Genomic DNA, 22299 nt, shown 5'->3' on the forward strand with positions numbered 1-22299 from the left:
TGCCTTTAGGGATACATGAGCCAGCCTTGGGTTAAGTCAGAGTCTTTCCTCACTTACCCAGGACCTTCCTCTGACATTGTCTGGGAGACTTTGCTGCCTTTCTGTTCCATCCTGAGTCTTCAGGGCAGTTATTTGAGTGAAGATGATGAGTAGCTGAAAAAACAAAGCATTCAGGAAGGAGGTGATTTTGGTCCAGTGGCTGCTTCAAAAAGATGATACATGGAGTTGATTGCTTTTAACAGTGTTTTCCAACAGAAGAGATTGTTTAACTGAAAACAAACTTAATGCCACTGAATTTGTTTCACAAGCTTTTCACACAAGCCACTTAATAAGATCGACACCTTCCATTCCGCTACTTCACTACTTTATGTATGTATGTATTTATTTCAAAACTACCTGCTTAACAAATCTCTTCTCAAATGGTGCTTTTCACGTTATTTGGATTTCTTATCTCCTTTGGCATAAGAATGATCCCTATTGAGCTGCAGAAAGTTTTGAAGGCTGTGAGGGTTAGATCAGGCTTCTTATGTTATTCTGAATACTTCTACAAAGGCATACTGAGGAATGGCCCTTCATCAGATGAAGGGCAGAAAGTGTGGGAAGGGAGGAAAAGGCACAGCAGGTTGATTGACTAGACTGGGGCAGAGGACCAGCAAGGAGCAGAACCACGAACTTGATCCGTGTCTCCCAGCATGCACAACAGTGCTGAAGGCACCCACCAGCCCTTCCTCGGGGTCAGATCACTGAGCTCCAGACCAGTGACCAGCTTTGGGTAGAGGCAGGAGCACCCTGAAGATGTCAGCTCAGTCTGTAAGTCTTTAGCTGAGAGCCTACTCCATTTATTGAATCTAGCACATTTAGGTGTAGACTTAAGAAGGAACAGCTTTGTTGGATCTAACTCAGTCTCTGGAAAGGACTTTTTCCTGGTGATTCTCTGTTTGCCCACAGCAGGTTAGATGAAGGGGTTAATAAGATATTATTTCCCCAGAAAAGCCCTGACGGTGCATTTCCTCCCAGCTTGCCTGCCAGGCTTGGCCCAGCTCTGTGGATCAAAGGCTGGTTATCACTAATATTGAGCTGTTGTAACCTCTGTCCCCTTTGATTAAAGTGGCGCTGCTGTGAATTTCTCAGTTAATCACGCCTTGGCTCGTGGGGTCAGCTTGCAACTTGGCAAGTTCAGAAAACTACAGCTGAGGAGAGAAAGGTAAAATGTATTATGCAAATGTGATTATGATTGAGTCCGACTCCACCCGGCCCTGGCCTTGTGCTGCAGGAGGAGAGGACCAAACAGCCCAACCACAAAGGAGGGGGTTACGTAGCCAGCAAGCACAGGCTCTTATCCCCTCACTAGAGCTTTCTGTGCTGCTGAGGAGTGTGGTGTCTGGGGGCTCTGAAGCCTACTGACGAGGCATGGTGTGTTCAGAGGAGAATGTGACCTCCCAGACATTTTCCAACCCTGAGAGCTGTAATTTACAGTTTTCCCTTGGACTGCATTAAGTGGGAGCTCTGCCAGTGGGTTCAGGACCACTAACTCTGCTTTCCACTCCACATCACTTCCTGAAGCCTCAGGATGAGAGAGAGCAGCAGACATCACAGCAATACGGATCTGATTTCAAAGCCCCCGGTCAGGTAGGCAGGTGTGTGAGTCACAGGGTATATGTGCAGAGCCAGTACGAAGGCTTGAGCCCCAGGAAGGCCATAGTGTGGGATGAGAAAGTGAATGTAGTTGGCAGTGAAATAATTAGTGGAGCAGCCTCACCCTGTTCTGAGGATGCTGAAGGATGGAACTGCTGAGTAGAAAAAGAAGGTCAGGAGAACTGGGTTTTGTTATAGAAGTTGCTCTTTCCTGTTCAGTGTTTTGGTTTCCCTACTGGTGCCACGGTGTAGTGGCAGTGCCATGCTGTACGGAGGTGAATTCTGAGAGTTCCTCATCACTCGGGTTATGCTGTTAGGAAGGTACCCTATTCTTAGCAACATTTCAGTAACCCCAGATATTGGTGGTCAAGAACTAGGCTATCTATGCACATATGGTAAAGCCATATGTACATGTAGAGATTTTAATGTTGCAGAAATACCAGTAAAATATATCAGTGAAACATTTCCACTGTGATCACGAAACCGAGCTGAGTACTTTTCTCCTAAATGTAAACAAAATGAGCTGCAACTATAACTCTTGTTGTTGCCACTGTTGCAGCACACTCAAGTGTGATTTTGCCAGCCACCTCTTACTCTGTTGAACATGGTTTAAATCCTGGCTGTCAAAGCTGCTCCAGGAGAGCCAGGCCTGTGCAGGGGTCAGACTGTGGCTGGAGCCAGGTGGGAGCAGCTGAGCAGTGCAGCAGGAAGCAGGACCGGGGTCTGGGTACCTGGTTCCTGCTCCTCCCGGCTCTGTCTGGCTGCTGTAGCAGTGGTTCACAGGCTCAGGATATTGGTTACAAGGAGAATTTGCTCTTTACACTGGCCTAGCAGAATGTATCCTTATCAGTTCATATTCTCTCAGGATCCCAAAATTTGCTAAGACACCGCATTCCTGTCTTCCTGCTCTTAGTCTGAGCGCTGGGGGAAAGTGGTGCCCTCCTGCAGCTGCTGAAACCTGTTGTACTTTTTGCTCTATCACTGAGAGGAGGGAGGGGAAAGAAAGGTGTTTGTGGGGAGACTGCAGTTCAGGAGCGCTGGTGGGAGCGGCACAGGGGGATGCCGGCTCCAGCTGCGCTGCGGTCGGAGCTCTGCGCGGAGTTGCGGGTGGGCGGTGAGGCAGGGATGCTGCGCGCTGCGGGTCGGAGCCCAGGGCAGAGCACGGGGGGAGTGGGGAGAACTGGAGGAAGAGCGAGCACGGCGGGGCGTTCTTGATCAGACCCACTAATTAACTGCTCCCTCTTATTTTATTTACTCCCATCTTTCAATTTTTGCATCATTTGTTTCCTTGTTGAAGCGAAACAGCAAGAAACTTTTTAAAATTTAAATTCAGAAGTGCTGGAACTGGGCTCCTGCTGGGGAGAAAGTCCTGGAGCTCTGCTCCTGATGGCTTTTGGGAATGGATGGCAGTGTTTCACTGTCTCTTGCTCCCTTCCAAGAGCAGGTACCGTTCTGCTCTTTGGGGGCATGTGGCTCTCATTATGTTTTCAAACCTCACAAGCATGGGAATGGAACCGCAATGCCTGCTGCTATTTGAAAGACCCCCAAGCTTGAATTTTAGTAGGTAATGCATACAGACATCTTCCCATCATGGGATTTTCTTCCCTTTTCATCTCTTTCCCTTGTAAGCTTCTCAGTCCTTTTGCACTGTTGCATTCTAAAAGATTCTTAACACATAATTCCTATTAATTTTTGGGGGCTGGTAAAGCTACTGTCCAGATAGCTCACAGGACATGATTCTGAGCAGGACTGCATTAAAAAGCTCATACCTGCAACCTCCAGTTTTCATATATATATATATATATATATACACATATGTGTGTATTTAAATAAATAGTCAGAGTGCTTTGGGAAGATAAAGCAGCACTGCTGTCCTCATTGCACAAATAAATTATGGCTACTTCCCCCAAGCTCATGGGAGAAGTCAATGCTAGAATCAAGAAGTGAGGATGTGTTCCTAGTAGTCTGTTGTCATATGCTGCCTCTCTAGGGAAAGTGGCTTTTCCTCCAGCTTCTCTTTTTCTGTCTCCTGAATCTTCCTTTGATTTCTTGGCCAAGCCTAAGAAAAGAGACTGGCATTGCACTGTGAGCAGAGAGCTGACAGTTTGCTCCGGGGGAGGCTCTGCCACACCAGGATACTCCACTGGGAGCATCTCCTGGGGGTTGAGCTGGGGACTGACAGCTTCACCACCTGGGTCACTGTCACCAAATGCTGTGCTTGACAAGACTCTCCTCACTTCTCAGTGGGGCTCTGCAGGGCAGGAGCTGAACCTCAAACTTCAGTGTAAGCTGTGAACTAATGTAATTGTGAAAGAAAGGGTGTGTTGGGCCAGAAACAAAACTGAGTCACTTAGGATCTCACTCCAGAGATTCTTCTTAGAGTAGTGAGGACCTTTAGCCCGGGTGAACCTTCCAGCATTCTTTCTGTGGTGTCCTTTGTAGATATGTAAAGGTCTGTAAAGGAGCTAAACAGAATTGGTCTTTCTTTGGATTTCAGAAGAACCTGGAAGTTGGACATTTTTCTCCCTTCAGTTTGTTTAAAATCCTCTACCAGTCACATATAACAGGAGAAGAGCAGGTTTCTTTAGAACATGTAAGGCTGTATTTTCTAGTCATTAGTATCTGAGCTATGGATACTATGGATATCCCAGCAGTGTTAATGCAATTGATTCAACTGCAGGTACTGCTGGAGTCTCTATTTGGTATGATGGTTTTTATGCATGCCATGTTTTTATGCATTACAGGGCATGTAGGATAGTTATGCCAGGGCAAATAGGAGCCATAGTGTGATGGGTCTGCAACTCATGCTGTTATGAATGCTGCTAAGAGATGTTTCTGTGGACAGTTAGTGCCATAAAGTACAGCACTTCTGAGGCTGCTCTGACCTACATTCCAAATTTCAACATTCCACAGTTACCGAGGGACAAATACTAACACCATTAGCTTAAAGGTCCAGCATAAAACCTTAGGCCTTACTTACTCATCATAGCCAATTGTTTCTGCAGTGTTAGGCACCTTTATGTCCTGCTTTCTCTCCCTGCATCTTCTGTCCTTTCTTTCTTCCCCTCCCCCACTTGCCTCTTGCCCTTCCTTTCCCTCTTTTCTTTGCCTCAGCCCTCTACTTCCCTGCACGAGTTTGCTGCCTCTTGATTAAAATGTTGACTTTAACTTGGAATTAACCTGATTAATGTAATTGAAAGTAAAAGTCCGCTGCTCAGCACTTTGGGTGATGAGTGGAGATGGATTGAGAAAGAAAGCTTTCAGATTGAATACACTTCTCTCCTCTGGCTGTTAATTGCACCGTTTACTGGTACCTGACTCACTGACCGTCAGTGTTTAGTCCAGTTAATGATGATACACAGTCCATACTTTCCAGAGATAATTAAAAAACATTCGAGCAGACACTCTGCTGCAGAGAGCTTTCCTATCTGTCGCAGTCAGCAGGCCCCAGGGGTTAGGGGTTGCAGGATGGAAAGAGAGAGAGAGCTGCTCCGTGGGTGTGCTGAGTTGAGCTGGCCTTGGCTATGTGACTGTTTATGTGGCTGTTTGGAAGAGAAGAAGGGAGGAAACCACTGCTGTCATCCTTCTGTTTGGCTTTTGACTGCACAGGGTTGAGTGTGGAGGAGCACGAAGGCTCTCTGGAGTCAGGGTCTATTTTTGTGCTTCCAAGGTGCTTTATATAAGCCATAAGATTTGTCAGTAGAGTTATGTTCTTGCAAAGTCATTTGAGCTCTTGTCTGTAAGAGTAACTCAGAGAGTAGCTCAGCACTGAGATCCATGACAATTAGACATTTAAAGGCTTAATGGGCATTGGTCTTTTGTGGCAGGCTTTCACGGCTGCAAAGCAGAAATGCTCAGACTTCCTTACAGCTGGAGAACTCTCAGATGTCTGTGGGTAGATAGAGTAAATGCTTTGGCTACCATATCGCAGAGACTCCTGTATATGACAGCAGTGATAGAAAAACTTTTTCTTCCAAATATAAGAATCCAATTGGAAGCAGACTGAAGAGGGCTGTGATGAGAACTCACACGTTCCTGAAAGGAATACTCAGGCAAAAAAGACAATGCCAGGATTGGTTTTATTTATTGATTGATTGATTTGCTAATGGCCTGAACAAAGAGAACAGGAACCTATATGTATCATAGGGGTAGGTATGATGATCGAGTCCAAGAAAAAATGGCAAGGAACCTCTGAGGGACCTGACAAAAGTAGATGAATGTGTAGGACTGAATAGATTTATACAGGGAAGGAATCCTGAAATCATACACTCGGCCTTCCTGAGTCCACTGTTGTGACAGAAGTCATAAAGAGAGTAAGAGTTCATTATATCTAATAGCTAATCACTGTAAGTTAAAACTGTGGGCTGTATTTTTCGTTTGAATTTGTCTGCATTTTAACTTCTAGCCAATCTTTCTTGTTTCTCTGTTAGATTGAAAAGCTCTCTTGTACGTTGTTCATACTCACTTCTGTGTTAGACTCAGTGCAAAATAATGTGCATCAAAATAAATTGTTTGCATTTCTCGTGTGCCTTATGCTGTCAACTCAGGAAAGTAAAGCTAGGTGTCACTGTGACCAACTCAACAAACATGAGTACTCAGAGTGTTCTCAACCACCCTTTCTTGTCCTGCTGCCATTTTCCTTTCCAAACAGACGATGTGCAGTGACCTGACTATGAGCAGTGATGAAGCTCTGGGGAAGAGGCTGGGATTTTAATGAGAGGAGTGGGGTGAATGTTTATATTACAGTAGTGATGAAAAGCTCTCATGAGATCAGAGCCCTTGTCATGATAGGTTTTATGTTTTTTTGTTCGGTTTTGTTGTATATTTTTTTAAAGAAAAGGAAGGAAAAAATGCAGATTATATCCCCAGGGATGCATAATCCAAATGCTCTGGGATCTGGAAATACTGTATCCCCTTATGCATGGGAAGTCGAGATGCGAATGTTGAACTATAAGCAGGAGCAGAATGAGGACTGGAGCCCTTACCTCTTGCCCCTTAGTCCAGCACTGCTATTGTAAGATCCTCTTGCACACTGAATGACTCTTTAAATTGATTATGTTGTACTAAGAAGACTGAGTGGCTTTTTTCATACCGCATCTCAGTCCCATGAGCAAGTGCATGTAGCAGTGGCGTGTATCTATATATTGAAACAAAATCTAAATAGTGATGCTAGTAAATGTTGGGGCTAAAAGACCCCTCTCTCTTGAGCAGGGAATATTCAAGTGCTTAAATTTAGCTCTTTCCAGGCACAGTACCTGGTCAGACACTTGGTCAAGATGCTTAGCCTTGGCATCCAAAACACTGCCTCCAGAAGAATGGCATTGGTCCTATTTCTCTGTCTAAAAGACACATTGGGTTTTGTTGTTTATTTGGTTTTGCTTCAAGCAAAAGATCTGAAAATCTCTGGTAAATACTAGTTGTAAGAAGAAAAAGATGAAAATTACAAAACTCTGAAATATCAGTGGAAAGCTGTGTGCCCTGAATCTGTTCTACTGTTTTTCCCTTTTCATTTTACATTCTCACTCCTATATCTGATTTAAACTTTGTTCTTTGCCATGGTTATGACATCATCTCTGACCCATCTCTCTGTGCCACCAGCTGCCTGGTTTATAGCATCTTTGTCTATATCACCAGGTTGTCTCTATCACAGGTACAATCCTAGGCTATCCCTTACAGCACAAGGATGCTTTCATCTTCATTTGGTAGCAAAAGAAAAACAAGATTTGGAGGTGACTTGGTCACGGCCACCTTACAAGTCTTCAGCACAGCTTGGTTTCTCAAACTCTGAATGCTCCTTAGTCACCTAGGAGCTCGATACCCTTCCTCTCGATTTTCAGTGGGGTGTTTTTTACATAGAAAATATCTGCCTTCCAACTTAATAGTGTTAAGACCTGAAGAGGGAGTGTCTCCTCAGAGTGGGCCAGCTCCTGCCCTTGGCAGATTTGTGCCTCTGCAAGTAGGAGATGGATGCTCCTGGAGGCATGGCTGGGGTCCCTGAGGCCTGGCTTACAGGCTGCTGCCTGAGGTCTCCAAGGAGAGAGGCCCTGCTGCGGGCTGCCATGAGGATGGCCTTGATGGCACAAAGCATGGCCATGGTTGAGCCTGCTGAGCAGGGCAAGGCATTGGCAGCATCCCCTCACCACAGGACAGAGTGTGCTGGCACCTACGGGGAGGCTGGGCTAGCTCTCGATTGCTATTCCCTGCACACACTCAGGGAGTCTTGTGCACTAAGTGACATCAAGGCTCATTATTTTCATCAGATGCCACATTTGTAACCTGTTACCGAGTAAATTGTGATAAAATAGACTGGAGCAGCCCAGGGTCTGACTGTGCGCTGAGATGGCTGCTGTGAGTGAGGCAGACAGGCATGGAGCCTTGCAGGGCTGCTGGCTCCAGTGCTGTAATGGAGCAGGGAGCCTCTTGTTAGCAGGGGGCTGAACCAGGAGGCACCTATGATGCACTATTTTGGCAAACCACGTGCTTGGTATGAAGGAGAGAGGAGACCCAGTGTCTATGGGAAATGGCTCTGTATTTACCACCATTTCTTCTTGCCACTGGCTAAACTGAGATATGTGGAAAGAAAAATGTCTCACCCAATTTCACATAGTAAATGGCAACTTTATCTCCTGGCACTCCATCCTGTGCTTGAGCAATCCCTCAAACATTACAGGGTAGGTAAAAGCAGGACAGCAGTTTTCATGTTTCTTTTTCCCATGTCAGACTCCAGTTGATGTGTGTGACCTGCTGTCTTGTCACTCTTCAGAGGTTCTCAAGGCTGTATGGAACATCCCGGTTCTTGAAGGGAGGTGGGGGTCTGCATTTATTTCCATGCTAGGAGACACCAACTATATTTTAGTTGTGTTTTGTTTCCCTTCCAAGCTTCTCTTATCCCTGCAGTGGTAGACATATTTGATCCAACAGTATATCATGAAGCAAGATCAGATATTTTCTTCAGTTTGTATGTAGAAGATCTGACGCAATGAGAAGGCAAGAAATATCTACCAGGACATGTCTGTGTCTTTCAGTCAGAGGGCTGAGAGCGGGCATCTCCTCAGGGCACCCTCCCCTGAGATTTCTATTCTCTGCTTCCGACATGCACTGAAGTACCTGCTGTGGGTTTAGGGAACAAATGGAATTTATTGGAGGGCTCAGAAGTCTTGCTGCTTTGTGTACATGTAACCTCACTCCATAGCATATATTAACATAGGATTCCAAATCATTTTTTCACAAGATTAGTAAATACTAAATAGAAAATACAAAGATGCTTTGGACACTAACAGCGTGTTACTTTTCAGGGCCACAGCTGAATGTGCTGGAGGTGGTTATAAATGATGGCTTAGCTGTAAGGCTTCTTAGGAATTTTAATACATCAAAAATGTGCTGAGATCTAAAACAAGGATGGTTTCTGAGAAGTTTGGATTGAAATGAATGAAGCAATATAAATAGTTCACTTTGGCAAAACCCAATGGTGTTTATTTTAGGACCTTTCTGTATTCTGATCAAAAGAAAGACGATGTTGCAGTGAAAATGTTTCCAACAAAAATGCAGACCATTATAGCTGGAAAAAAAGTATCACATCAGGAAAAAATATTCCAAAATTTGAAGTTTACAAATGCTTCTGATGTGGTGAAACTGTGTAATACTTTACTGATGCCAAAGGTAAATTTTGTAAGGGAAGTGTGCACGAGCTTATTTCCCCCCTGGCTTTAGGTGTACACACCTACCAGTGGACTCTGGTGACCAGCTCTTTACTGCAGTGCTCCTTTAATGCTTACTGATCCCTTATAAATATAATAAAGTGTGTGCTTTACTCTCTGCCCCAAAGGTCTTACAATTTAAATTGGCAGTTCAGAGAAGTTATCTCCCTGTTTCAGGAACTGGAGCATAGCGGGATCACTGATTTGCTCAAGGTGACATGGAATTGTAAAGATGGGCACCAGCTCAGTCCCCTGTTGGGACACGATCTGTGCCCCAAGTCACTGCTCGTGCTGGGAGCCCTGTGGGCTGGGAGCTGGCCTGTGGCAGGAGCTGGCTGTGGCTGGGGGCCCGTGTGGCCGGCCATCTCTGCTGCAGCTGTCACTGCTCTTTGCTGACAGTTGCTGTAATCCATGCTGCCTGCTTTTATGGTGCTAATTAATCTCTTGTAATTAATGAAATCCTTTTACCTCACGTTCCTCCCATTTCTTTCCTCTTTGCCTCTCTTCACCTTACGTAGCTGAAGCCTATAGTCCTCCTTGAGTGGGTCCTGATAAAATCTGCAGCCTTTCAGCATCGCTGTGCGCTCCGCTGCAGCAGCGCTGGTGCCTCCATCTGCTTTTCTCCTTTGGTGTTGTAGCAGCTTAATCTTTATGGCCTGTTATCTTTGAAGCACACTTGATTTCTCCAAAGAAAAACAGCTCAGCGTTTTAGTACCTGCTGCTTTCCCTCAGCAAAGCTGCACATCGCTGCTGTTTAACTGTGGCCTCACAGGCACTATGCATGGAATGGCATTCCTTTGGATAGACACATGGGCTTGACTGAGAGCACATTCAGATTGTTCGCGTGTGTCTTTGCTCTCCAGGACAAAGCAGCCCCCTAACTCCTACCTAAAATCTTTTCTCTCTCTTCCTCAAGGGACAGAGTCTCATTCTATGGAATTTGTCATTCTGTGATAGGTAATCTGAGCAGAAAAAAGGCTCGAGAGGTGCCTCTGGATGTACCCATCCTGTCCAGCCCGCTGTGAGTTATCATACCTGGTATTCCTGGAAGAGCAGCAACTAGAGCCCTGCTGCATGAGTAGTACACGGCACAGCAGAAATCTAGTCCTGGTCTTGAAGGATGCTCAGTTCAGTCCCATGTCCCAGTCCCAGACTCACAGACACATGTCACTACTTGCCTGAAAGGTGATGAAAGTTGAGGGAGCCAAGCTCTGAGCATTACAAGGACAGGTTTCCATAACTCCACATGTTCAGCAGCTAATGACAGTGTATTTTCCCCAGTGCAGACTGTGCCACAGACATTGCTCTCTTTGTGAGACTTCTTCAGCAGTTTCTTTCCTGCTCTCAAGATGCGAGTTTGCAGTGCCTCTCCTCCGGCTTTACAGCTGATTTACATACAGAGGGGTGATCAGCTGTGGGAAGAACAGCCTAGCGGATCAAATACTAAGTGACATTAAGTGGCATACAAGTGACATTACTTCGATTCTCCGCTGAGCTATGAGCTGCTGTGTAACGGTGCACGCTGTAATTAATTCCTATGCCTCCACTTCCCAGCTGTAAAATGGGCCTGGTTCTGTGTTTCTGGGAAGTCCGTCTTCAGCCTGAGGCCAACTGCAGCAATGCCTAACAGAGCTTAGAAACTGCTGGTGAGGCCCATTCAGACATGCCCTTAGAAAGCTGCCAGAAAGGCAGTGGCTGCAGTCAGGAGGAATTGTATCATGTCTTGTTTGTATGGCAGAGGTGCATGTGTACCCTATAGCTAACACTCTTGGTATTTTTCTGCTCATCCCTACTCCTCTGAGAACACACACACAATCCAGTTGAAGGGGGAGTGTCAGACCAGCTCCTTAGGATGATATACTGATCTTGGCATACAAATTGGTAGAGGGCAATATATTGAAAGTGGAAAAACTTTTGTGGATGATATTGTAGTTTATTGTTTATTTGGAGAGGGAGAAAGAAGTAAGCTTTATGGAGTGGTAGAAGGGAAGTGACTAAAAAATTGCTCTTTCCAGCTGAGCATATGTTTTTACTCACTGGGATTCTCAGTTCGCTCATGATGGTGTAAATCAATAAGTATTCTGCTATAGTAAACGAGACTGAAGGAGTTTTTGCTGTGTTCTCTGTGTGTTCAGACAAAATTGAGGTACTGGTGTAGCATCGAGTCACTGTTACCCCACAAACTGAATGCTCTGTGAAAGGTATATGCCTTGTAGCTTTATAGGGTCAGATTCTGCTACTGGTTGTGCTGATGTAAATCATAGATGGTCCCCACTGGGTCAGGAATAAAATTCAACAGGATGAACAAAACCTGTCTGAATATGTAGAATTAACTGAGAAAGATGGGAGCAACAGGAGGATCATATAGGCTTAGCAAAATACCTTCTCTTCCTCTTCTGGCTGCATAAAAAAGCCTACCCTGCTTTGGCTCTGTCTCAGCTCAGAGGCAGGCTCCTAGCGCTTTTGGAATGGAGAGTATTGCAACCAAGTTGTGGGGCACAGAGTTTTCCCTCCTGAAGAGCAATTCCTTCTGTCCTTGGAAGGAAGACTGCTCTGGAGTAGTGTCTGCTCTCATGCCCCACAGTGCTGATGAAGTGGTGAACATGTAACACAGGCTGTGAGCTGCAGGGTCTGCATTGGCACCATACACGGCACTGAGTTGCAACGCAATGGGAGCTGGGGCAGCTGCTGGCCTGGGATCGGGTGTCAAGGAGACGTGGTGGGGGGTGAGAAGTGCCAGGGATGCTGCTTCCCAGCTGGCTCTGGAAACAGGTCATGTCGGTTTCCATCCACACTCAGATCAATTATTCAGTTGCTCTTTGAAAGCACACATCATGCAGAAAGTGAAGACAGCTTGGCTTCACCTGCTGGAAAACAAGCACTCCTAAGCTCCAGGGCCAAAGCAGGGCTCCTGCTGTACACGGTGCCTGCAGCTCCTGCCACCTTTGTGGCAGAAGGTCTCTGTTACACCAGGCTTTCACTTACAGGCCTGGACTGTGTGGGCTTTCCTCTTTCAGGATTCAGGAGGTTCTTTGCATCCCTGGTGTGCAGTGCTGGTTTTATGATGCTGCCTTCCCCATAGGCTGGTCATATAGAAAGTGGTACCTGAAGGACAGCTGCTGAGTGCCCTCTGGGCAGTGCTGAGTGCATATGACTGGGAAGAGCATTCTACTAAGTCTGAAAGAATCAAATAAGGTAACATAAACTTGAGATTTCCAGGACAAGGGCAGTGTGTGCTCTTTTGTGCCATGATGCTGCAAACCTCTCTGTTAAAGTGATGCAGTCCCAGCACTGACTCCTGTGCTGTGACAGTGGCGGTACATAGCACTCATTGCCACGCAGCATCTTCACGCAGGAAGAAGGCTGAACAACTGTTGGTGATGGTGGTCTGTGCCCACCCATCTCCCCCTGATACATTGTTATTGACTGCAGCACAGTGCCTGACAGGCAGCAAAGTGGTGCGGTAATTTCAGATTGAGAACTGAGAGCTGTTGGTTTGTTGTCTTTGAGCTCAGAGAGGCAAGTAGCTTTGTACTGCCAGGAGATGATGCTTTGGGAAAGAAGCATGTGTGGGGAGGGACGGTACAAAGCACTGACTGCTCTGCAGGTTCACAGCAGGACTGCAGTGCAGGGACTTGCTGAGTTCTCTGGCCTGCAAAGTGAGCTCGTTGAGGACAGAGTGTGGCACAACCTTGTTACAGCAGAACACAGGGCCATCCTGCAAGACCAAAATATCCTTCTGTTCTACAGAACACGTTTTATCTTTATTAACTGTCTTATTCAACAGCAAAGGCAATCAGCAGCTCCCTAACAGCCTGTCCCAAGACAAAAGTAAATTTTCTGACCTGATTATTCTTAGGTCCTCTGTATCAAAACTATTTCATATCTGATTTATCCTGTCATCTCTGCTCTGTGAAGGTGTAGACTATTTCTGGCATCAAGTAGGAATATTTGAAAATATTTATCTGTTATTATGGTTTCTTTATAGTATGGCCACAGAGTTTGAGTGACCTCAGTATTACATTTGGAATCTGGGCACTGGGGACTCCTGTTCCAAAGAATAGTATAGTATGGTGAAAGTTATGATAATACAATATACAAGCTGTAATTTGAGACAATTAGCCTGTAATATGATTTCCATTCTGAGTATCTGAAACAAGAGCTTTATAAAAGAAAAACTGGTGATTGTAAACTGAAGTTTCACTTTAAAAATTCATTATTTTCTCCATCATTTTTCAGGTAAAGTGTAAGAATAAAACAAACAGAACTAGCAGTGATCTCCAGGGTTATCGAGTCGGTTATTTTCCACTGTGGAAATGGCTTCTTTTGCCAAGTGCTGCACTATAACAACTACAGAAAGTGCAGGGAGCAGCTCCTGCTTCTGTGCCTGAGCCTGTGCCCTGAGTTGGGCTACTGGTACTGCCTGCATGTGTCCTGTAGGTCAGCAGGACACATCTGTGCCTGTGTTTGTTGCTCACTGGCTGAAACATGAGATTCTCTTCCTTTTCTCCTGTGAAAGTAAAACATTTCCCATCTAAATTTCTGTATGAAATAGTAGTTAGCCATATAAAATGAATGCTAACAGGCTCCTTAAAGCCTGATTGAGAAATGCTTGGAAGGGCTGTGTAAGGTCCCATGTGGTTGGAATAGTCCTTTGTCAGCTGAGTTTCCTCATCAGGTTCTGTCTTCCGTAACATGCTGAGATTTATCAGTTACTGAGTAAGTACTTGGAAAAAGGAGTCGTAAATACAGATGCAGATAGATACATAATACAGGCTGTCATTGGGTGTTCACTCTGAGCCTTTTGTTGTTCCACATGCACTCTTTAGAGGTCTCATTAGGTCTTGAACATAGAACAGGATCTTCCCGATCTTACATGAGGCATTTCTCTTCTGAGGAAACCAGCACAGGTGTTCCTTACCTTCTGGAGGGGTCTTATGAAGAGTGGGAGCCAGTGGTTGCAGAGCTGTGACTGCATCAGGCTGTTCTGGACTCAGGGAAGCTGTGTAGTGAGGCTTTGACTGGTAGCTCCAACGTGGCAGTGTGCACTTGTAGTTTGTCACAGTAACCTATAGCTGATGTGCTGTGAAAAAACAGAACCTCTCTTGGAAAATTGTAAGGTGTGTGTGACCTGCTAATTTGTCCTGCTCTGCATTTGCTGTGGCACAGGGCAACACGAAGATTTCATGCCTTACAGTAGACCATGCTGGGGCTGGGACAGGTGAAGGCAATGGATTTTCACCAAGGTGGAAGTGTACTGTTTCCCCTATTCAGGCTGTTTCTGCCATTTGTGTGTCCCTGGTGCACTGATCAGCACGGGGGAACAGACATGCTCACAGAGAGATGCCTGCAGAAGAAATGTACTTAAGCCCCATATCTGAACATTCCCAAAAGCTGAAAAATCCAGTCTGGGAACCCAACATTTTGAAGCAAAATTCATCTCCAGGCACTGGAGCAGATAATGTGTACTGGAAGTGGTCAGACACCATGGCTAATTTGGTAAAAGGATGAGAGGTAATGGGTTTAAGTAGGGCCAGGAGAAGTTCAGGTGGGGTATTGGGATATTTCTTCTCAGAAAGAGTGACAGTCCACTGGCTGCACAGGGAGGTGTTCAAGCAAAGAGCAGACGTGGCACAGAGGACGTGGTTAGTGGGCATGGTGGATGGATATTGGACTGGATGATCTCAGAGGGTCCTTTCCAACCTCAGTGATTGTGAATCAGGTGTGCAGGGAGAAGGTCTCTTTTCATTGTGCTGTATGGATCAGCCATGCCAGTGCGACATCGCTGTCAGGATTTCTTTGTGTTCTTGAGTTTTCATATGGAGGATCAGGAAATACTGAGAAATACATGTTACACTGAATTACTCCAGAATGCATCTGACTGCTTTCCAACCAGTAGGAGAATGTGAAAAGCAGCACGTGCATCACTTGTTCATCTCTGCCAAATAGTGGGGACATAATTCTGTTTCTTGCTTAAATGTGGAGATACATCTCAAGACCTGGCTTCATGTTTTTTTTTCTCAGGGGGAAATGAATGGTTTCAAGTCCTAAGCACACAGCAGAGTGGAAAGGGGCATGACAAAGAAACTAGACAAAAAGATTTAGAAATACTTCAACTATGGTTGATCCTGCCTTGGCAGGGATGTGGTCTGGGTGGTCTTGGTTATTTCCAGCAGTCCTCTCCAGCCTTATTTTCTTTGGTTCTATAAGTGGCTAGAATAATTATTTCAGTTACTATCGAGCACTTCAGGAGCGCTCCTCAGAGATCAGGGTTGGGCGTTGCCTGGTGCTGTACTGGCACAGAGGAGAAAGATGATCCTGCCCTCAGAGAGCTCACAGCCATGAGTCAAGCAGTAGTGGATAGCAAAGACAGCTGAGGGAATAGAGCGCGGAGCAGTGAGATGCTATTGATCAGCAGGATAGGCAGTACTCATAATACATCAGCAGCCTAACTGCTGTCAGATTTTTGCAGGCATCATGGCTAAGGAGAATGTGAAGGAGGATAATGAGGAAGCTTTGCAAATGAAATCTCCAGGCTCCCACCACCTCTGCTCTGTAGCCGGGCAGCAGCAGGATGATGGTTTGCTCCCACTTGTGCTGTTCTTTCCACCCCGCCTGCCGCTGCCCACTCGTGCTGAGGGCACAGGTGTTGCTCCTGCAAACTTGCTTCAGGCTGTGTCGTAGCGGGGTGGCAGAGGCAGAACTGCGATGTGGCCCGATGTCCCACATGCTGAGGGACCTCCTCCGGTGACAAGAAGTAAAGTTGATGAGTCTGTATTGAGACAGTGAAGTGACCCCCGTGCTGCTCCACATAATTAATAAATAAAGCACTGGGGGAGTTTTTGCCATGCCGGCTGCTATGACAGGGCTGTCTACGGTGCACTTAAGCATTAAATGACCAATTTCTGTCAGACTAACTTCCCAAGCCTCTCTCTCTCTCTCTCTCTCTCACACACACACACACACACACACACACAAAGCTAGCTTCCTCGCTCCCTGCACTTGGAGTTTTTCAGCAACTGATGGCTCCTGGTTCATTTCTGTGGAATTAATTGGTCCCTGAATGAATTCTGTTGACAGGGCAATTTATCATGTGTTTGGGTTGACAGTGTTGGATACCGGTAAAGGGGGGGAGTGGTGTGCGAGTGGGATGAGGGGAGATGGACAGGGTGGGGGTGGGTGGGAGGATGAGGAAGAAGAGGAGGAGAAGAAAGAGGAGGTGGAGGAGGAGATTGTTTAAAGAAATAAAATGAGAAAGAGGTTAAACCCTGCTTCTCCTTGACTCCCTGCGGTCCAACTCAGTGCAGTGGCTCACTCATGAGAGGGATGGGAAGAAGTGGAGGGAAGGCAGGGAATGCTGCTTCTATTATGACAGGAGTCAGGAGGCTGCTTTTCCACAATTTGCACCATGGTTTGGGAAAAGTATGACCAGAGAAAAAGCGAGTCATTTTGTATTATCTCTGGGGCTGAGCCTCAAGCCTTCACATGTATTGACTGCATTCCTACTTTATTCTCATAACAGAATGTGTTGGAAGCTCGGAACAGTTCCAGTTAATCCCCAGCATGCTGATTGATACCCCAACGCTGTTTCAGTGGGTGCTGAATGGCATTCAGCATCTCACAATGTGCATTGGTGTCTACTGGTTGGGATACCCAAGCAGTCATATCCTATAGAAAGGCATCAGCAATTTGGGTTTGCAGTTTCCTTCAGTGTGGATCAGAAAGGGGTGCCTGACCCCTTGTGTGGCTTTGAGAGCCTCAAATTACATCATTACACATCTTCCAAGATGGGGACCATGGAGGACTTCCTGATATAATTAAATTACGTTGTAACTACATTGTCATTAAAATGTTGTGACTCTGGCTTATGGATTTAGTTCTTAGCATGGTCTAGATGCTGACTAGATCTAGTGTGAAGTGGGAGCAGGTGGAGTGAGAGATGTAGGAAGCAGGAAGGTGGAACAGGCAAACTTTAGAGGAGAATTTGAGAGACACTGTTGGACCCTTGCAAGTCGGAAAGCCAGTTATAGTTACAGCACTAGGAGGAAATGTATAGGAAAAGATAACCATGCAAAGATGTCATGGGTAAAGAGAAGACTTATTTTAAAACACTTGCATTATCCTTCTCTTGGTATGGCTACTGCAAGGAAATAGTGCACGCAGCTCCTTCTGAAGGCTTTTGCAGCAGTTTTCCATTGCAGTTAAGCAAGTCAGTAAAGCTGTGACTCATCTGTAGTGCTGAGAGTCCAGTCTAGAAACAGTTCCATTAGAGCTGAGAGAACAACAGTCATATCTTGAGGTAGCTTTCTGTGGAGGAAGTACATGAATGTATCTATTTTTGTTAAGGGATCCTAAAGTATAAGCTGTTTAAAGTGAAGATCAGAGTTTTGTTGTAGTTTGGTAAGTCAAAAAACAAATACGTACACAGAAACTAACACACATTGTCAGTGGTGGCAATAATACACAAGCAGTGACTTTTCTGCCTAGAGGTCAAGCAAACAGGCAAACTTAAATCAGAGATCCTGGGAGATGTATATGGTGCCTGGAAAAGACTAGTCTGAACTGGGAATGTCTGTGAAATGAGATTCCGTTCAGCTAAATCCCACGGCACAGAAGCATTCTTGACTGCTGATGAGAAGGCACTTGTCTGGGTGCTAAAGGTCTTTAAAGACTAAGACATTAAGTCTGGAAATACATTAATTGTAAAATGCATTTTTTCTCAGTAGAAACAAAATTTAAAATGCTACAGCTTATAAATGCCAGGATGAAGAATATAAGGGTTGGTAGTGAAGGCTCTGCAGCCTGGTATACACAGATCTGAAGCTCCAACAGCTCTGCACTGATAGTAGGTATATTCAACCAGAAATAATGTGTTGTCTTTTCAGCAGTGCAGGTAATCACCTGTCAAAATACTTTAGCTCGGGTTCAGTATATTTTCCAGCACTAGAACCTTTATATTTAGTAGTGAATGTTCCTCTGAAACAGATTCCCCAGCTCAACCCCAGCTACAGAACCTGCAGCAGGAATTAATTCAGTGCAGCCCTATGGGTATCTCATATCAGAGGCCAGACAAGATGATCACAGTGCGCTAGGAGTCTCCTCTGGGGTAGCTGTGGCAATGAACTTGAAAACAGCTATCTTAAAAGTCAATGCCTGATTCCAGTTTCACTTATACACAGTTTACATGAGTGTAGCTCTTCTGGCTTCAGACTTCTGATTGACAGTAGTGGATGCAGAAGACAAATCAAGCTATGAGAAAAGTGATTATGATCAGGCTGCCCTGAGCCAGTCAGGTGAACATGACACAGGACACATTAATAGAGCAAATGAGTGTGTTTCACTTGTGTTGTTGAGCCTCTGAGACTGAAACAGAAAAGTTTTTATCGGATACAGCAGCAAGATAGACTTGATGGCAATATAGACAACTTAAAAATTAATCAAGGTACAAGCTTCTTCAGCATGTATCAGAACTGTGGGCCAGATACAGAGGCTGATTCCTCACTTTGAATGCTAAATCTGTAGATTTAGGAACACAGGGTTTGTAAGAGTGGGTCAGGCTCGTGGTTTGTAAGGACTCTGATCTCTAGCAGTAGTCTCAGCAGATTCTTAAGAGGAAGGCAGAAGAACCATGACATGGGCAGATGTAGGAGGAATGTGCAGTTCATTGGGAGCTCAAGGAGCTTGCAGTTGGCTTAATCCCAGAAATGCTAATATCTTTCCAGAATGCTTGTTGAATGCTAATCTATACAACTGTCCTTTTTTCTTTTCTGGAATCTTGGTGACTTCCTGTGGTTATAAATTCAGTTGGTCAAAATAAAAGCTGTTGGGAAAAATATTTAATCAGCTTGGAATCTGCTGCTTTGTGATCTAATCAAGTGTCTTCTTTTTCTTGTGTTCTTGTGACCTACAGGTTATGGTTCTGTTAAGGAAGCCTCTGGCATGGCTTTAGGGGAATGTTCAGGAACCATTGTGATGAATTCCAATTAAGAGTCTTCCTGTCACCAGGGGATGCAGAAGTCAAAGAATGCCCTGAGCAGCTCAGCAACAGACCGCACGGAGCACAGATGAAGGTAAGAAAATGGCATAATTGTAAAACAGAACAGAAAATTTGTGAAGATGTGAAAGTGCTTTGAATTTGGAAGAATCTCCAAATGAATTCAGCTAAGATTACTGCCTGGAGCCCAAAAGAACGTGATAAAGATTGTTGTATGGTTGACGTGGATAATAGTGGAATGATAAAAAATACTTTGCCTTGTTTTGAATTGATTAATCTGAAATGTGTTTTGAATTGATTAATCTGGAATGGAGGTTTGTAGAAAGTTGTAGATTGTGATCATGAACAGGAGTTTTTTTTATAGTTACATGAGATCTGTAAGAAAGATTTATGGCTTGATCAGTGATAAGGGATTCCTGAGAACCTTTGTTGTGCTCCTGATTCCAGTTGAAGCTGTGGGAAGTCTGTTGCTCATTAAGATACTTACGTGTGTTCTAAGTTAACAGCAGTGCTTGATCTTGGAAGAGAAGCGGGAATCCTCAGTATGTTGTAGAAATGGTGCTAATCTTCAAAGGAACTTGTCTTTACCTGGTTCTGTGTGTTGCTGGTTAAAGGAAATTCTGAGGACTAACCTTCTAGCCAAGTGGATACTCAGTCATAATCAGAGTTGGCCAATTCTCTCATTGCAGAGGGAAGAATTTGCAGTTGGTCCTTCTCTTTTAACATGCCAGAAATAACTTGTCCTACCATTATTGTGGCATTAACTGAGAAAAACCAGAGCTTCCCAGTGAGTCTGAGGGACTTGAATAGATAAATATCCATGTGGCTGTTGTGGCTGTAGTGCTGAGAAAGTGTATTAATCTCGGACAGAAAGTTAAAATGTCCTTGTTGGAGCTGAGAGTCATAGATGACCGCATCCCTTTGGTTCCTGTCAGTATCGTGCGTTATCAAATGCTGGGGGCATGCTGGAATTCAATAGCAGAGACTGCTGTGAGTAGTAATTTACTACTTGGAGGACCTGAAGGTACCGTCTTTGTTTTAGGGATGGAATATCCTGCATGGGAGAGGTATGGGTCATGACTGCAAAGAGGTGATGTGTAATGCTTTTGTTTTCAGACTCTCTTACTAAAACCCGTGTTCTTCTCTCATTGACCTCTTCAGTCTGGGCTGTAATTTAGGTGAATTCACCACAATTCCCAAATATTCTGATGTCTCCTTCTCTCCTGAAAGAACAGTGGGTGTTTGTTCTCAGTCTCAGGTTGTGAAGGCAAATAGGTCTCAGAGAATATCAAAATATTATCGATGTTTTGCTTTCACTGTATCAGACAAACAAAACACACATGAAGAGGGAAAACACATGAATAAACAAACAGTAATGGAACACAACAGACAATCCATATCCAAAAATAGATACAGAGTAATACTGGAGATACTGATAAAGAGACCACCTGGTTTCCATTATCGAAGGCTGTTTTAAGTTCCTTTTGATTGTGTTTCCATTTTGCTTCCCCTCTTCTGGTGGGGATTTACTTAGTGGAATCTTGACCTGGAGCAGGATTTTCTATGGAGTCAGTAATAACACAGCAGTTACCTCCAAGGAAAAGACATGTTTGACATCACCAGGATGTTTCCCATGGGTGAGACTTTGTGGCCTTTTCCAAGAAAATGTTTTCTGTTTATGGTGTATTTTGTAGTAGCAATTAGGGGCTCAGCCCCTGGTTGGGGGCAGGCAGCCCTCTACCTCACCTGTTCTATGTAAACAAAGCAGGAAAGGAATTTCTGCTATGGGCTGTAAAATCTAACACAAGTGATCACCTGATACACACAGATGGAGAATGCAATGAAATAGTTGAGAAAGGGGGTATAATTGATGTGTTTTCTGGTTTATAGTAAAACTTAAAGGTGAAAATAGTGAGCTATACATATGTACATACCAGGCTCTTGAGGACCAGTCACAAATGTGGAAACAGAGCTGCTGAACTATTCTGACAAAGGTGAATCTTGGCCAGGCCTCACCCTATGTTACCAGCTTTATGACCTTTCTTTGGGCTGTCAGTGTGCTTCTGTGAGCTGTCTGTCAGTGCTTGCTTTCTACTATGTAACAGCCTGAAGTTTCTCTTAGATTTTGTTGTGGCATTTCCAGTGGATTTGCTTAGATTTTCTTTACATTTTGTTCAAGAATTTCCCTGCTGTAAAAGGATGCAGCAAGTAGAAAACCTGTTTTGAAGATTTGTTATCTTTCATTTATTTCCTCCAAGATGTGGTGGACCTTTCAAAGTGTGTCAGTAAGGTGGATATGAGAAGCCACCTCTAGTCCCTTCCAAGAACATGATCACATCCCAGCACCCTTCTGCTGGGTGGGTAGTGATCATCCCTCTTTGCTTTTCTTCATGTCTGCATAGAGGAGGATCTCTGACAAGACCGATGTGTCGTTCTCATTCTGCCAGTGATCAGATGAGCAGCACTGAATGAGTCACTTCCCCTCACTGTTTTGTCTAATTATAAGTAGGTTGGTCAGGACAGGAGTGATGTCTTAGTTTGCACAGTACACAACACATGGACTCTTTTTCTCAATATTTCTAGATGATCTTGTAATGTGGTTCATAATGACAGTGCCTAAGGCCTATAACATTTCCTTCCCTGACTTCAGCCTGTGGCTGTACCACTCTGTGTGCTCATTCATACCCTGAAGCTGCCTGCTAGCAGCAGTATTTCAGCAGCTTTTTCTCAATCCTAAGCAGCAATGTACAGATCATGTTCAGACCTTATGTGCTTAGCCCAGCAGAGCTGTATATGTATACCAACTAGTTTTTTATTGCATGAAAACTAGTACTTTGTATGCCCAGTTTGCTCAGTAAGCAACAAATGCTGTCCTCCACCTGTAAGAATAATGCAGTGAGCTTAAATGTCATTAAGAGTTCTTTGGCTTTTTGTCTTGTCTGTTTGAGCCTGTACTTGAAACTGGTTGGTGAA

The 22299-nt window shown here is 44.7% G+C and overlaps 1 long non-coding RNA gene across 1 annotated transcript in view; it reads left to right on the forward strand.

Moving 5' to 3' along the window:
* Positions 1-19378, forward strand: part of LOC146759960 (uncharacterized) — an 87827-nt gene extending 68449 nt beyond the window's left edge. The window contains exon 3 of the long non-coding RNA XR_014948632.1: positions 19243-19378. This is a non-coding gene — a long non-coding RNA (uncharacterized LOC146759960). The remainder of the gene's footprint in view (positions 1-19242) is intronic.
* The last annotated feature ends 2921 nt before the right edge of the window (positions 19379-22299 follow it).

The sequence above is a fragment of the Coturnix japonica genome, chromosome 8 (assembly GCF_054131305.1).
Source record: "Coturnix japonica strain WE chromosome 8, WE-NBRP24, whole genome shotgun sequence".
Classification (NCBI taxonomy): Eukaryota; Metazoa; Chordata; class Aves; order Galliformes; family Phasianidae; genus Coturnix; species Coturnix japonica.